The sequence below is a fragment of the Alligator mississippiensis genome, chromosome 15 (genome assembly GCF_030867095.1).
Source record: "Alligator mississippiensis isolate rAllMis1 chromosome 15, rAllMis1, whole genome shotgun sequence".
Classification (NCBI taxonomy): Eukaryota; Metazoa; Chordata; order Crocodylia; family Alligatoridae; genus Alligator; species Alligator mississippiensis.
In genome coordinates this window covers 54652-67788 of record NC_081838.1, presented here as the reverse complement: position 1 = coordinate 67788, position 13137 = coordinate 54652, and the positions used below count along the sequence as shown (strand labels likewise).

Genomic DNA, 13137 nt, shown 5'->3' with positions numbered 1-13137 from the left:
AAGCTGAACCCCCGTCCAGTTTTGGACACGTTCCCTAACCCCTGCCTAACCCTAACCTAGACTCCTGTGCACTTGAGAACCCGTTCCCTAACCCCCTGCCTAAACCTAACCTGGACTCCTGCTCATTGGTGGAATCGTTCCCTAACCCTAACCCCCTGCCTAACCCGGACTCCTGTGCACTTCTGGACCCCGTTCCCTAACCCTAACCCCCTGCCTGACCCTAACCCAGACTCCTGTGCACTTGTGGACCCATTCCCTAACCCTAACCCTAACCTGGACTCCTGTGCACTTGTGGACCAGTTCCCTAACCCTAACCCGGACTCCTGTGCACTTGTGGACCCTAACCCCAACCCTAACCCCTGCCTAGCCCTAACCCGGACTCTTGTGCACTTGTCGACCCGTTCCCTAACCCTAACCCCCGGACTAACCTTAACATGGACTCCTGCTCACTTGTGCACTCGTTCCTTAACCCTACCCCCCTGCCTAACCCTAACCCGGACTCCTGTGCACTTGTGGACCTGTTCCCTAACCCTAACGCCCGGCCTAACCCTAAGCTGAACCCCCGTCCAGTTTTGGACCTCTTCCCTAACCCTAACCCCTGCCTAACGCTAACCTGGACTCCTGTGCACTTCTGGACCCGTTCCATAAACCTAACCCCCTGCCTGACCCTAACACGGACTCCTGTGCACTTGTGGACCCGTTCCCTAACCCTAACCCCTGCCTAACCCTAACCCGGACTCCTGTGCACTTGTGGACCTGTTCCCTAACCCTAACCCCCGGCCTAACCCTAAGCTGAACCCCCGTCCAGTTTTGGACACGTTCCCTAACCCTAACCCCTGCCTAACCCTAACCTAGACTCCTGTGCACTTGAGGACCCGTTCCCTAACCCCCTGCCTAAACCTAACCTGGACTCCTGCTCATTGGTGGAATCGTTCCCTAACCCTAACCCCCTGCCTAACCCTAACCCGGACTCCTGTGCACTTGTGGACCCCGTTCCCTAACCCTAACCCCCTGCCTGACCCTAACCCAGACTCCTGTCCACTTGTGGACCCATTCCCTAACCCCTGCCTAACCCTAACCTGGACTCCTGTGCACTTGTGGACCAGTTCCCTAACCCTAACCCGGACTCCTGTGCACTTGTGGACCCTAACCCCAACCCTAACCCCTGCCTAGCCCTAACCCGGACTCTTGTGCACTTGTCGACCCGTTCCCTAACCCTAACCCCCGGACTAACCTTAACATGGACTCCTGCTCACTTGTGCACTCGTTCCTTAACCCTACCCCCCTGCCTAACCCTAACCCGGACTCCTGTGCACTTGTGGACCTGTTCCCTAACCCTAACGCCCGGCCTAACCCTAAGCTGAACCCCCGTCCAGTTTTGGACCTCTTCCCTAACCCTAACCCCTGCCTAACGCTAACCTGGACTCCTGTGCACTTCTGGACCCGTTCCATAAACCTAACCCCCTGCCTGACCCTAACACGGACTCCTGTGCACTTGTGAACCCGTTCCCTAACCCTAACCCCTGCCTAACCCTAACCCGGACTCCTGTGCACTTGTGGACCTGTTCCCTAACCCTAACCCCCGGCCTAACCCTAAGCTGAACCCCCGTCCAGTTTTGGACCTCTTCCCTAACCCCTGCCTAACGCTAACCCGGACTCCTGTGCACTTGTGGACCTGTTCCCTAACCCTAACCCCCGGCCTAACCCTAAGCTGAACCCCCGTCCAGTTTTGGACCTCTTCCCTAACCCCTGCCTAACGCTAACCCGGACTCCTGTGCACTTGTGGACCTGTTCCCTAACCCTAACCCCCTGCCTAACCCTAACCCGGACTCCTGTGCACTTGTGGACCCGTTCCCTAACCCTAACCCCCGGCCTCAACCTAATTCGGACACCTGTGCACCTGTGGACCTGTTTCCGAACCCGACCCCCCCGGCCTAACCCTAACCTGGACTCCTGTGCACTTGTGGACCTGTTCCCTAACCCTAACCCCCTGCCTAACCCTGAGCTGAACCCCCGTCCAGTTTTGGACCCGTTCCCTAACCCTAACCCCCTGCCTAACCTTAAGCTGAATCCCCGTTCCGTTTTGGACCCGTTCCCTAACCCTAACCCCCTGCCTAACCCTAACCCGGACCCCTGTGCACTTGTGGACCTGTTTTCCAAAACTAACCTGGACCTCTGTCCACTTGTGGACCTGCTCCCTAACCCAGATCCAGATTCACCTCTGAACCCATTTCCTAACCCTAACCTTTTCCTAACGCTAACTTTCACCCCAATGTACTTGTGGACCAGTTCCCTAACTGTTTGCCTGACCCTGTCTACGGTTTGGTAGCGCAGAACATGGTGTGTGTCTCTGCCTAGCTGCTTGTCTTCCCACGTGCTCTCCCACTGGTGCTGCGGATGCCTCGTCCAGGGTCTGTATGCGTTTCTGTTTGTCTCGTCCTCCAAGTTGCTGTAGCCTTTTTCCAGGAAAAACAGAGCTTGCAGGAGACCTGTCTTTGCACATCTAAGTTGCTTCCCTTCCTCGCAAGGAGAGAGCTGTGCCTGCAACCTTGCAGCTATGGGTGGCGGGCTAAGAAATAAAAAGTTGCCCGTGACGTCCCGGCAGGCAGGGTCTGCTGCTCTCAGTGCCGTGAGGCCTCTCAGCTGTTAACAGTGGCAAGTGTCTTGCTGTGTTTTGTCTATGTCTGTGTGCAGAGGAGTCACCTTGCCAAGGCTTCAAGCACCGGAGGTGAGATGAAGAGCCGCACCGATGGCGGAGGAGGAAATGGGCAGCTGTCTCGCGAGGTCCCAGTTTGTGTGGCGTGAGGCCTCTGCCCCTGTGATGTCACCTGTGTGGAGCCTGTGGTGGGTGTGAGCTTCCTTGGCGAGGTGTGAGGTCTTTGTCTTTCTGTCTGACCACTTGTTCTATCGTGTTTCCAGGAGCTGTTGTGTGTGTATTGTTGCAGGTCATACTCTGTGGACGGTGGCTACTGTGATGCTTCATGTTTTGAGTGCCTGTGACTATCCAGCTCCGCAAGGCCTCAGACAAGCCTTTGAGAGCTTGCGTAGTGAGTAGGGGAACTGGATGTGGGTGGTGGAGGCTGAGAGAAGAGCTTTCCCTGTCTCTGCCTTTGTGCTTGTGCATCCCCTCTTTGGGCTGACAAGCTTTCAGTGCCTTTCTCAGAAGACTGCGTGTATTTTGCGGCGGAGGATGGGTGCAGGGAGTTTGGTGCCACGCTGATGGAAGATGAAGGAAAACAATACTTAATGGTGCGTGTGGTTAGACTGGGGAAGTGGGGTGGTGAGCATTGTTTGCCCTAGGCTTTTTTGGGTGAGGGGGGAAACCCCTAATGTCTGATACGCAGTGTCTTGAGCTTCTCATTTCCACCAGGGTGTTGCCCTCCTGGCTTGCCCCACAGACTGGCTGGTCTAAGCCTGGGTTGGGTTTAGGCTGCCTGCGAGTCCTTGTTCTTTTGAAAAGGCTGAAAATAGCCTTTAAGTATACAGCTGGTTTCAGGGTTTGCCCCTGGCACGTGGGTGCCGATCTTGCCCTGGAGTTAGCTCAGTCAGCGCAGCAGGTGCTGGTGTCCCCTGCCTGTGCTGCCAGTGGCCTCCTTTCAGATCTGGGAACTGCACTTTCTTCTCTCTCTCTCTGGATTTGTCACTGGTGTTTCTTCCTAGTGTGATACCTAAAATCACTGCAACACTTTGTATTCTTCCTTTGCTTTTCCCAGACCTGGAAAGAGGACCATGTTGGCACCTAAATTGATACCCTGCTGGGCGGACGAGCTTGACTGTGCCCTGCCTACCGTGTTTGGGGGGGTTGGCCGTGTGCTGCTTCTGCAGCCCCGGGCAGGGGTGGGGGTGGGGGGAAGGGAGGTGTCTTCACGTTACCACTATGAGAGAGGACTGCTCTTCCATGTAAAAATTGCTTGTTGTTTTGGGGTGATACCAATGTTGGGACTGTGAGCGGAGGTGACCCGAGGTACAGGTACAGAGCCCTAGAGCCACAACGTCTTGGGAGGTGGAGGACACCGGTGACTGGCCACCGATGGTGACTTCTGGGTCACCTGGAAGGAGGCCTCTGCCCCTATGCTGGACTTGTGTGCATCAGCAGCCTGTGAGTAACATGTTACTTGGAGCAGTGTGGGATTGTGTTTCAGTGCGGCAGTTGTTTGCCCATTGCCCTTCTGTTTGGGAGTGCAGTTAGCTCTGCGCCCTCAGGAGGTGCCCGTGTAGCCTGTGCAGAGAGAAAGGCAGTTGGGGATGAGGCTGGGATGGAGAAGGAGCAGAATTATGCCAGGTTGGGGGACTGTTGTCTCTAAGGGGTGAGGCTTCTCGCATGTCTAGAGGGGTGTGTCTTGGCCAGTCCCTGCTTGGGGAGGAGCGGTTACCTGGGTGGGTGGGCTGGGACTTGTACTCGGTGGTCCCTGCTTCTGTTAACTTGTGCCCTTTGCGGTGGATGGCCTGTTCTGTCCCTCACAGGATCCTGGCCCGGGCGCACGGATATGAATGCCGGTTCAAGGACTGGAGCCGAGCAGTGCCCATGCAGGCGGAAGCAGGAGGATTTGAATGCTGTGAGGTGTGTTGGCGGCCAGTCCCTAACCCGACCCCAAGCCCGGATTTATTTGTGCACCCTTTCCCTAACCTGCACCAGTACTCATTGGCAAACCTGTTCCCTAAGCCTTTGCCTCACCGTAGCCTAGACCCAGATTCATTTGCGGACCCATTCTGTACCCCGATCCGACACCAGACTCATTGGTGAACCCGTTCCTTAACAGTAACCTGGCCCCATATTCATTTTAGAACCCGTTCTGTAATGCTAACTGCTTCCCTAACCATAATCCAGAATGAGACTCATGTCTGGAGCTGTTCTCTCACTGTAACCCTTTCCCTGACTCAAATGCAGACCTGAGCTTTTTTCTACACCCATTCTCTAACCCTAGCCCGTGCCCTGACTCAGTTGAGGACCCATTCTGTAACAAACATGCACCCCAACCCTACTCTGCACTAAGATACATACGTGGACCTGAAGGGGACAACCAACATGGTTCCAGTCTGCTAGTTTGTTTGTGAGCGAGTCATGTAGCCTGCTCATGACCTTGCTGTTACAGACTGGTTTAAACTAGTTTTTTTCTGCAGGATCAAGTTGAAGACACGTGCAGACTTGCCCGCGTCGCAGAGAATGTTGATCGGTTTCTACTGTTGCTATGCTTATGACGTCACATTTTCTCTATTACCCCCTCGCTGCCTATGTTCAGAGTCAAACCTCATGGCAAATTTCTGAAATCGTGTACGATGCTGACCAGGAATACTTCTTCTATGACACTAAGTCTTGACACGTGAATTGGCCTGTTTGTTTGAGCCTCTGCCCAAGGAACCTGGGGATGAAGTTTTCCCCCACAGTTGTCTGCTGTCCGAAGTGGGATGCAGCGGAGCACTGAGTTGGCACCTTGAAGAGTCTGGAGACACAACCGACAGCCACGGCACCAACATTTGGAGGTATGAGGTCCTCCTTAAAGAATCTCGCTTAACGAGTCTCAGCGTGGTCTAGCCTGGACGAGTAACGTCTTCGTTGCGGTAAGCGTTACGTTACGTTTCTAACTATAAGAGTTTATTTTATCTGACTGACTGCAAGACACTGTATTTCAAATGGACTGACGTGGCATCCCTGACAGGCACACTGTTCGGATTTTGTTGGGGGACGCCTAGACTTTTCTATGTTGATCCCTTTTGCTCACTAGCCTCGAACAGTCTGTCCTGATTGCTCTGATTGACATTTGAGAGATGGTCTTGTGTCCTTCCCTTGTGTCTGGTTCACGGACAGCCGCCCCAAGTTGGCCGCTTGCGAGCCAATCTTGAAAGCAAGGGCTCGTGTTCCAGTTTGTGCATTCCTTTTGTGTCTCTGGCACCGGGCATCGCTCTGACGAACCCGTTTCCCCTTTCTCTTGTGTGTCTGCAAAATCTCTCCTAGTTTTGCTACATTATCCTGGCAGTGGGTCAAGGATCCTCTTGGCCAGCCCCAACAACCCCTTTGGGGTATATGTGTAAGGAATACGGAACTAAATTGGGTCCAAGGAAGCAAACGCGCTTAGTTAAATTGGCACATGCTCGCAATGGTTACGCCTATGAAAACCGTGGCTTACAGTTTCCCGATACAGGAACCTTTGCTCCCGATAAATTACATCACCCGAGGGGATTCTTAGAAGTCCCGAAGCCAACACACATGACATATTGGCACCTCTGGTATACTGAAGCTTCGGGAAGAAAACAAAAATCTCTTGAGACTAGTCTCAGAGACTCTAATGATACCTTAAGGCAATTGGCTACATTAAAGGAGCAAAAATTGGCTCAGCCTCCTATGAAAGAGAGAACCCCGAGTGCTCCACCCGCTCCAAATTGGCCTCCAACATATACAAACCTTTACCCTAGTATTCCGGTGCGCAACGTTACCTGCAGCCAACAAGATACAGAAAACCTACTGGATTCCTGGGTACCTAGTCCGGTTCCTCCGCCTCCTGGTCAAATAGTCACCCCTGCTCCTCCTGCTGCTGCAGCTCGCTGTTCACCTAGAGAGCCACCAGCAAGCCTGCTTTCTCCCCCAGCTCCAAGTAATTGAGACTCCAATGATGATTACCTACCTAGTATGTGAGAAGTTAATAAAAATTCAAAGTCTGATTTAAGGCCCTTACACGAGGTGAAGAGGTTCAAATGGCCAGACTGTAATAAGCCTATATGCCAAAGAGGGAGGAAGATTGTTTGTGACCACCTTCGGAGACCCGCGGTACGTTAAATCAACCGCTGTCTGCCCATTGCGACAACAGTTGCCTCAAATACCAGGAGGCCAATGGACTGTAGTTCATGTCCCTTGGACCGCTAGTGATCTCCCCAGCTTTTGTAATATCTTTCCAAAACTCAGAGAAAGCCCTTCTGATGTTAGAGATAAGTTGCACCCAGTCTTTAGTATGTACTATCCCACGGTGTCTCTGGTAAACTGGCTCTTAAATAGTCTGTTAAATGCAGAACAGAAATTACTCCTAATGGCAGAAACTAGGAATATCCCGGATGGCACCCCTTCGCCACCAAAATGCTCACAATAATGCAGAAAATCTAGGACGGCAACATTTGGAAAATGCTAGAGCTACTTTGCTCAATGCCATTACCAGAGTAGCTCAGACTCATGTCAATTGGACAAAAGTAGAACTTTGCACACAGAATCCTGACAAGCCTCCCACCGACTTTCAAAATTGACTTTGTGCAGCCATCCAAAGACATGCCGGCATTGATCCTGCTGCAGACAACATGCAAGGGTTGCTAGTTACCACCTTTTTAAAGAATTTACGGCCAAAGTTACAAGCAAAATTACAGCAGTTGGTTGGAGGCTGAAAATAAAAAACCAAACGACTGAAATTGTTCAGGCATCTATCGATTGCTGGGAACAACAGCAGGCGCAAAACAAAAACAGAGCAGAACTGAAGACTACCCTGATGGCTGTAAAAATTCAAATTTTAGACCAAATATGGCAAACTGATCCTGGCCCGCACGCCCAACCTTGCGCGGACTTTTATCCTGCGGCCCCAATGTCCGATCAGAGCTCTCGCCCAACTTTTAGCTGCAGACCAAGTGCACCTCCTTTTCAGCAGACAAGGTTCCTTGGGTGAATTTGATATCTTTTATGAGACCAACCCAAATGGTTGGAGAATAGTTATTACGCAAGCTTTTGGGTTCGAAAACCCTTCGTCAGGCCTATTTACATCTGCCCTCTGATCACACCCCAAATGTTCTGCTCTTGTTCTCTACAGACCCTGACAATAACCAAATTGATAGACTCCTCCAACTCTCCATCTCTTGCGGATGTTCCCGAGTCCTTGCGGACTTCCCACCTCAATGAAGCGGGGAAACTGTTGAACATTGACCCAGTTCACTTAACATATAACGCACGCAAACCTTGTCCTGCCATCGATCAGTATCCTTTGTGCCGTGAAGCTGACGAAGGTATTGCCCTGGGGGTTGATGCTCTTTTGCAGCAGGCTGTTTTAATCCCAACTCGCTCTCCCTGTGACACTCCTATCCTACCTGTCACAAAGGCAGGGAAAACAGATGAGCATGGGAAACCTGTGTATTGTGTTGACCAAGATTTGAGAAATCTAACTTTCCAGTTTGGGGACCCTTCTCATCCTGTTGTGCCTAATCCCTCTTCCATCCTGAGCATGATTCCTGCTTCCGCTATTGTTTTTGTTTTCTGTTGATTTATGTTCTGCCTTTTTCTCCATCCCAGGACACCCTGACTCCCGACTTTCTTTTTGCATGTAGCGACAAAGGAAGGCAGTATACGTGGACACATTTTCTTCAAGGGTTTACTGAAAGCCTTTGTATATTTTCTCAAGTGTTAAACAAGGCTTTAGAATACTATATTTTCGCCTTGTAACTCGGGACTTAGCCAGTATATTGATGATCTTATGGGTGCGTCGGAGGCTGAAATTGCCAGTGGTACAGATACAATTCAGCTGCTGAAAAGTTTTGCCCAACAAGGTCACAAAGCTTCTCAAGCTAAGTAGCAGTTTGGTCAAAATGTATATATCTAGCCCGTGAAGTCTCCAAAGGACATAGACATCGAACTGCATATCGCATTTCTGCTGTTCTGTCTCTCCCCAGACCCACTACCAAGAAGCAGCTCAGAGAATTTTTCGGCTCTGCATCTTGTTGTTGGCGGTGGATACCTACCTTTTCTGTACCAGCTAAACCGGTAAACAAGCTTACTAAGGATGATTCTCCTAAGAACCCTCTGCTACAGACCGAGCACCACGAACAACCCTGTGTTAACCTAAAAACTGCACGAGCCTCTGCAACAGCAGTGGGACACCCTGACTCTGGTAAACCCTTTGCAGGATACTGTCGTGAAAGAGAAGGTGTTGCTACCGCAGTCCCAACCCAACCTTTTCGTTCTTCTTATACACCACGTGCTTACTTTTCTTCCTTGCTTGACCCTGTTGCTCGAGGATGTCCACCTTTGTTTGCGTGCTGTCCCTGCTGCTGCATTGCTTTTAGAAAAATCAGCAGCTACGCTTTTAGGATCTCCTGTTACCCTTGCTATTCCCCATGCTGTCTCTGCCTTGTTAAATCGTGGGAAAACTCAACAATTGTCCTCTCCAAGGTTATCTTCCGACGAACGCGCTATTATAGCTGCCGATTAATGTTACTGCTGTTCGTGATAATGTTTTAAACCCTGCTTCTCGTTTACCTGTACCGCACGATGGAGATACTCGCTTGTTAAATGAGGACTGCATTAGTCAGACAGATCAGGTATTTACCCTGTGTCAAGATCTCACAGATACACCTCTAGTTAACCCTGATTGCATTTCTTTTGCAGATGGCTCATGCAAAAGAGACGCGACTGGGCAACTTTGCGCTGGTTTGCCCGTACGTTCACCACATACAGTCATTGAAGCTCACAGTCTTCCTGGTATCCGGCGCGCACAACCCACTGAACTAATAGCCTTAACCCGTGCTTGTATTGTAGCTGACAATAAGTCCGTTAATATTTATGCTGATTCCCATTATGCCTTTAAAGCGTGCCATTCCACAGGTCAGATTTGGAAGCATCGTGGATTCCTTACCTCGTCTGGGTCTCCTATTCCTCATGCTCCTTCAACTAATGCCTTGCTGGATGCTATTTTCCTCCTGAAACCATTTTCTGTTCTGCACTGTAAAGGTCATACAGGAGGTTTGCATGATGTGAGCAAAGGAAATCCTTGTGCAGAGAAACATGCGCAGCATGCAGCGCTTGATGGTACCTCACTTGCCATTCCCTTTTGTCTAGTCCTTGATCTCGTAACCTCTGACGTGTCTCTTCTCCAGGGTGCAGCTCCAGAATCCGAAAAACACGTGTGGCTGTCTGCCGGGGGTATCTTACATTCAGAGACCTTGTGGAAGTCTCGTGACGGGTGCATCATTCCCCCTGAAACCCTTGTCTCTCATCTTGCAGGCACGCGTTAACCGAGATATTTAAATTACCCAAACTTAGTAAGCCGGCGTAACTTTATGGCCCTGACATTCTTCCGATTGTGCTACTGCACCTCAGGAACATGCCTAATATAAAACATGGCCCTACGCCATGTGACATTTTATTTAGTAGACCTATGAACGTGGGTTTAACCCCTGTCCAAGAGATTAAAGCAGTAGATCTGTTAGAAGGTCATGACAGTGTGTTCAGTTATAGCAAAGGACTCATGAAGACTGTCAAAACTTTGTTTCCACAGGTCATTGCAGCTTTACACATTCCAACTGCTGTTCCCTGCCATGGTTTGACACCTGGCGATTGGGTCCGAGCAAAGGAATGTTCCCAGAAGGACTGCCTGCAACCTGGACGGACTGGACCCCATCAAGTCTTGCTCGCCACTAATACTGCCGTAAAGGTGGATGGAAATTCTGCCTGGATACATTAATGCCAAAGAAAGAAGAAGAAATCAACCCAAAGCCAGCCCGGTCGCAATTAGATCCCACTCAAACGGAAACTGAGGAATAAGGTCTCCAAGAAACGAATGAGGATACCCCTCACCTTGCTGAGCCCCCGTACAACTATAACCTTTGTCCTAGAAGACAAGCCAAGGAAAGGTAACTGATCACTGTTATTTATGTCAAGGTGAACTCATAGACAATGAAAGCCCGAAGTATTGTCTGCAGAGGCAAGCCAAGCAATGCTTGCCACCATGACGGCTAAGTTCATTATGGCTGCAGTGCTACTTATTTTAGCCGTATTAGGTGCCCCTAACGTATACCTAGGTCTGGTGCAGAAGGTATCAGTAGCCCGACACGTCGCAGATTGCTGGGTGTGTGGTCTTAGTCCTAGGGCTTGTAGCAAAGGATTCCTTATGATACCTCGCCCCTTGTGTGTAGAAAACTGTGCAGTGGGCAGACCCAAACGATGCCACTTGGACTGATGCAAAGTACCTTTCGGTGATTCTTTTACAGGGAGAATTGTGTTGGGCACGCAACTATTCCCAGCCAAATTTTGATTCCGTGGGAAACAGTAGCTGTTAACATTTTGATACGGGATGAGGAGTGCGGATGAACAATCATACTACAGAGAGAACGTGGTGCCAAAGTTTTCATGGATGGTATGGGCCAAATAACTGCACTAGCAGAACTGGTGCAGTATCCTGCACACCAATGAAGTGGTCACATGTCGCCATATTGGAATGTTTAAATTTAGGAGGGCATTGCTATAGACATGGCAGCATAAAGTCAGCATCTCCTGACAGTTTGGAAAGGCCATCTCCTATTGGAGCTCAGTTTACCCGAGACTGTTATGAAGGCTTTCTCAGTAATAACCAGGCCCTGCCGGGAACCTACTGGGTGTGCGGGACTAAAGTCTACCATCAGGTACTGCCACAGTGGTCCGGATACTGTTATGTCGCCTGACTAACCCCTCCAGCCTGAGCTAGAAACGTTCTGCCTCCAGGGCATCCCCGAAATGAAATAGAAAGCCCCGAGCAAGCAGATTGAGAACAGCATGTGCTAGCTACCCTTGAAACTTATACATATCCTTTCACCTTGGGACAATTACTAGGCTGTTCTGTAGCAGGAATAAGTCCACCAATTACCGAGCCGGCGATCTCCTGTTTGGGGAGACATACCGTACGACTACAAGCGTCAGTCGAAATATGGGCGCTAGAAACTGAAACTGCCACAGCCAGTCTGGGAAACGCTATGAAGAGCATAGGCTGACATCAAGATACTTTACGAGTACTGCTTATGCAGAACCGATTAGCCCTAGACTATGTTTTAGCATCGGAAGGGGATGCCCGCGCTGCAATAGGCCAATAAGTGTTGCCCTTATGTAAATAGTACCTTTGAATTAGTAGAAAATCAAGTTAATAATGGGATGCTTCATGCTGCAAAAGCTGCTGAAGCAGCCTTTGTTCCCAAAGATTATTCAGTACACTGGTTGGAGTGGTTAGATCCTAGGGGATTATTCCAAGGTCTGCTTGGGAAAATAATATCTGCTTTGTGTATGGTTTATATTTTAGGGTTAAGTTTGTATGTGATTGTGCAACTAGTTTTCTACTGCACAAAGTTGTGTGTTAGAAAGGCTGAACACACTATCTCATCTGGGGCCAAAGATACGATTGGAAACATGGTGTTAGAACTGAACAATAATTAATAGAGCAAGAGAAACTATGGACAGACCTGTGCCAAATATAAATATAGTGATGCTCCTTTGGAAGGAGCAAAGGGGGGAAATGAACGGGAAAACAATATGGTTCCAGTCTGCTATTTTGCTAGTCAGCGAGTCATGTAGCCCGGTCATGACTTTGCTGTTACACGCTGGTTTAAAGTGGCGTGTGTCTCCAGGAACAAGTTGACGACATGCGCAGACCTGTCTGTGTCGTGGCTCAGGTCGATCGGTTATTACTGTTGCTATGCTTATGACGTCACGATTTCTATAGAACCCACGTACTGCCTGTGTTCAGAATCGGGCCTCATGGCAAAATTCTGGTTTTGTGTATGCCGCTGATCAGGAAGGCTTTCTTTACTAAGCTATGATTTTACACTTCAGTGGCCTTGTTCATTAGAGCCTCTGGCCAATGACAAAGTTTTCCCCCACAGACTTGTTGTCTGACCCTGATGCACACCGGCACACTGATTTTATTTGTTCACCCATTCTGTCCCCCTAGTAGTTGGTGTCACCATAACTAGCCCTGGATTCCTTTCCGAATCGGTTGCGTAACCCTAGCACTCAGCGTATCCCTAACCGGACCCAGATTCCGTTGTGAATACGTTCTCCAATCCTAGCATTTGGTGTAAGCCTTACAGGACACGGATTCATTTGTGGACCTGTTTCCTAATTGTAGCACGCAGCGTAACGCTCAGTTGACCTGGATTCATTTGTTGACCCGTGCTGTACCCATAGGTCTCGGCACTGTAGGAGAAGAAAACCCCCGGCCTTAAGCTGTTTGTAAGGAGTGCTTGGTTGAATTCTCAAGAACTACGGAGCAGACTTACGATGTCAATAGGTCAACCCAGAATGTCCCCAGGCTTGCACTTTGCCGTGTTGGCAGGTTCCGGGTTCCACCTAGTTGTCTATTCAACTCGTTATGTCTTCTCTCATGTGACCTGCCCTTGAAACCAACATATAAAAGGTTTGCTTTGATTGCA

At 50.0% G+C, this 13137-nt stretch overlaps 1 long non-coding RNA gene across 2 annotated transcripts; it reads left to right on the top strand.

The window, feature by feature from the left end:
- The first annotated feature begins 4470 nt into the window (after nucleotides 1-4470).
- Nucleotides 4471-13137, top strand: LOC109284553 (uncharacterized). 2 transcript variants are annotated; one of them, XR_009457297.1, is made up of 7 exons: nucleotides 4471-4561; nucleotides 5122-5559; nucleotides 7782-7974; nucleotides 8635-8852; nucleotides 9838-9923; nucleotides 10239-10593; nucleotides 10951-13137. It is a non-coding gene; the product is annotated as an uncharacterized LOC109284553 (long non-coding RNA). The 2 variants fall into 2 exon arrangements; XR_009457296.1 differs by having other exon boundaries at nucleotides 5122-5481; nucleotides 9838-10593.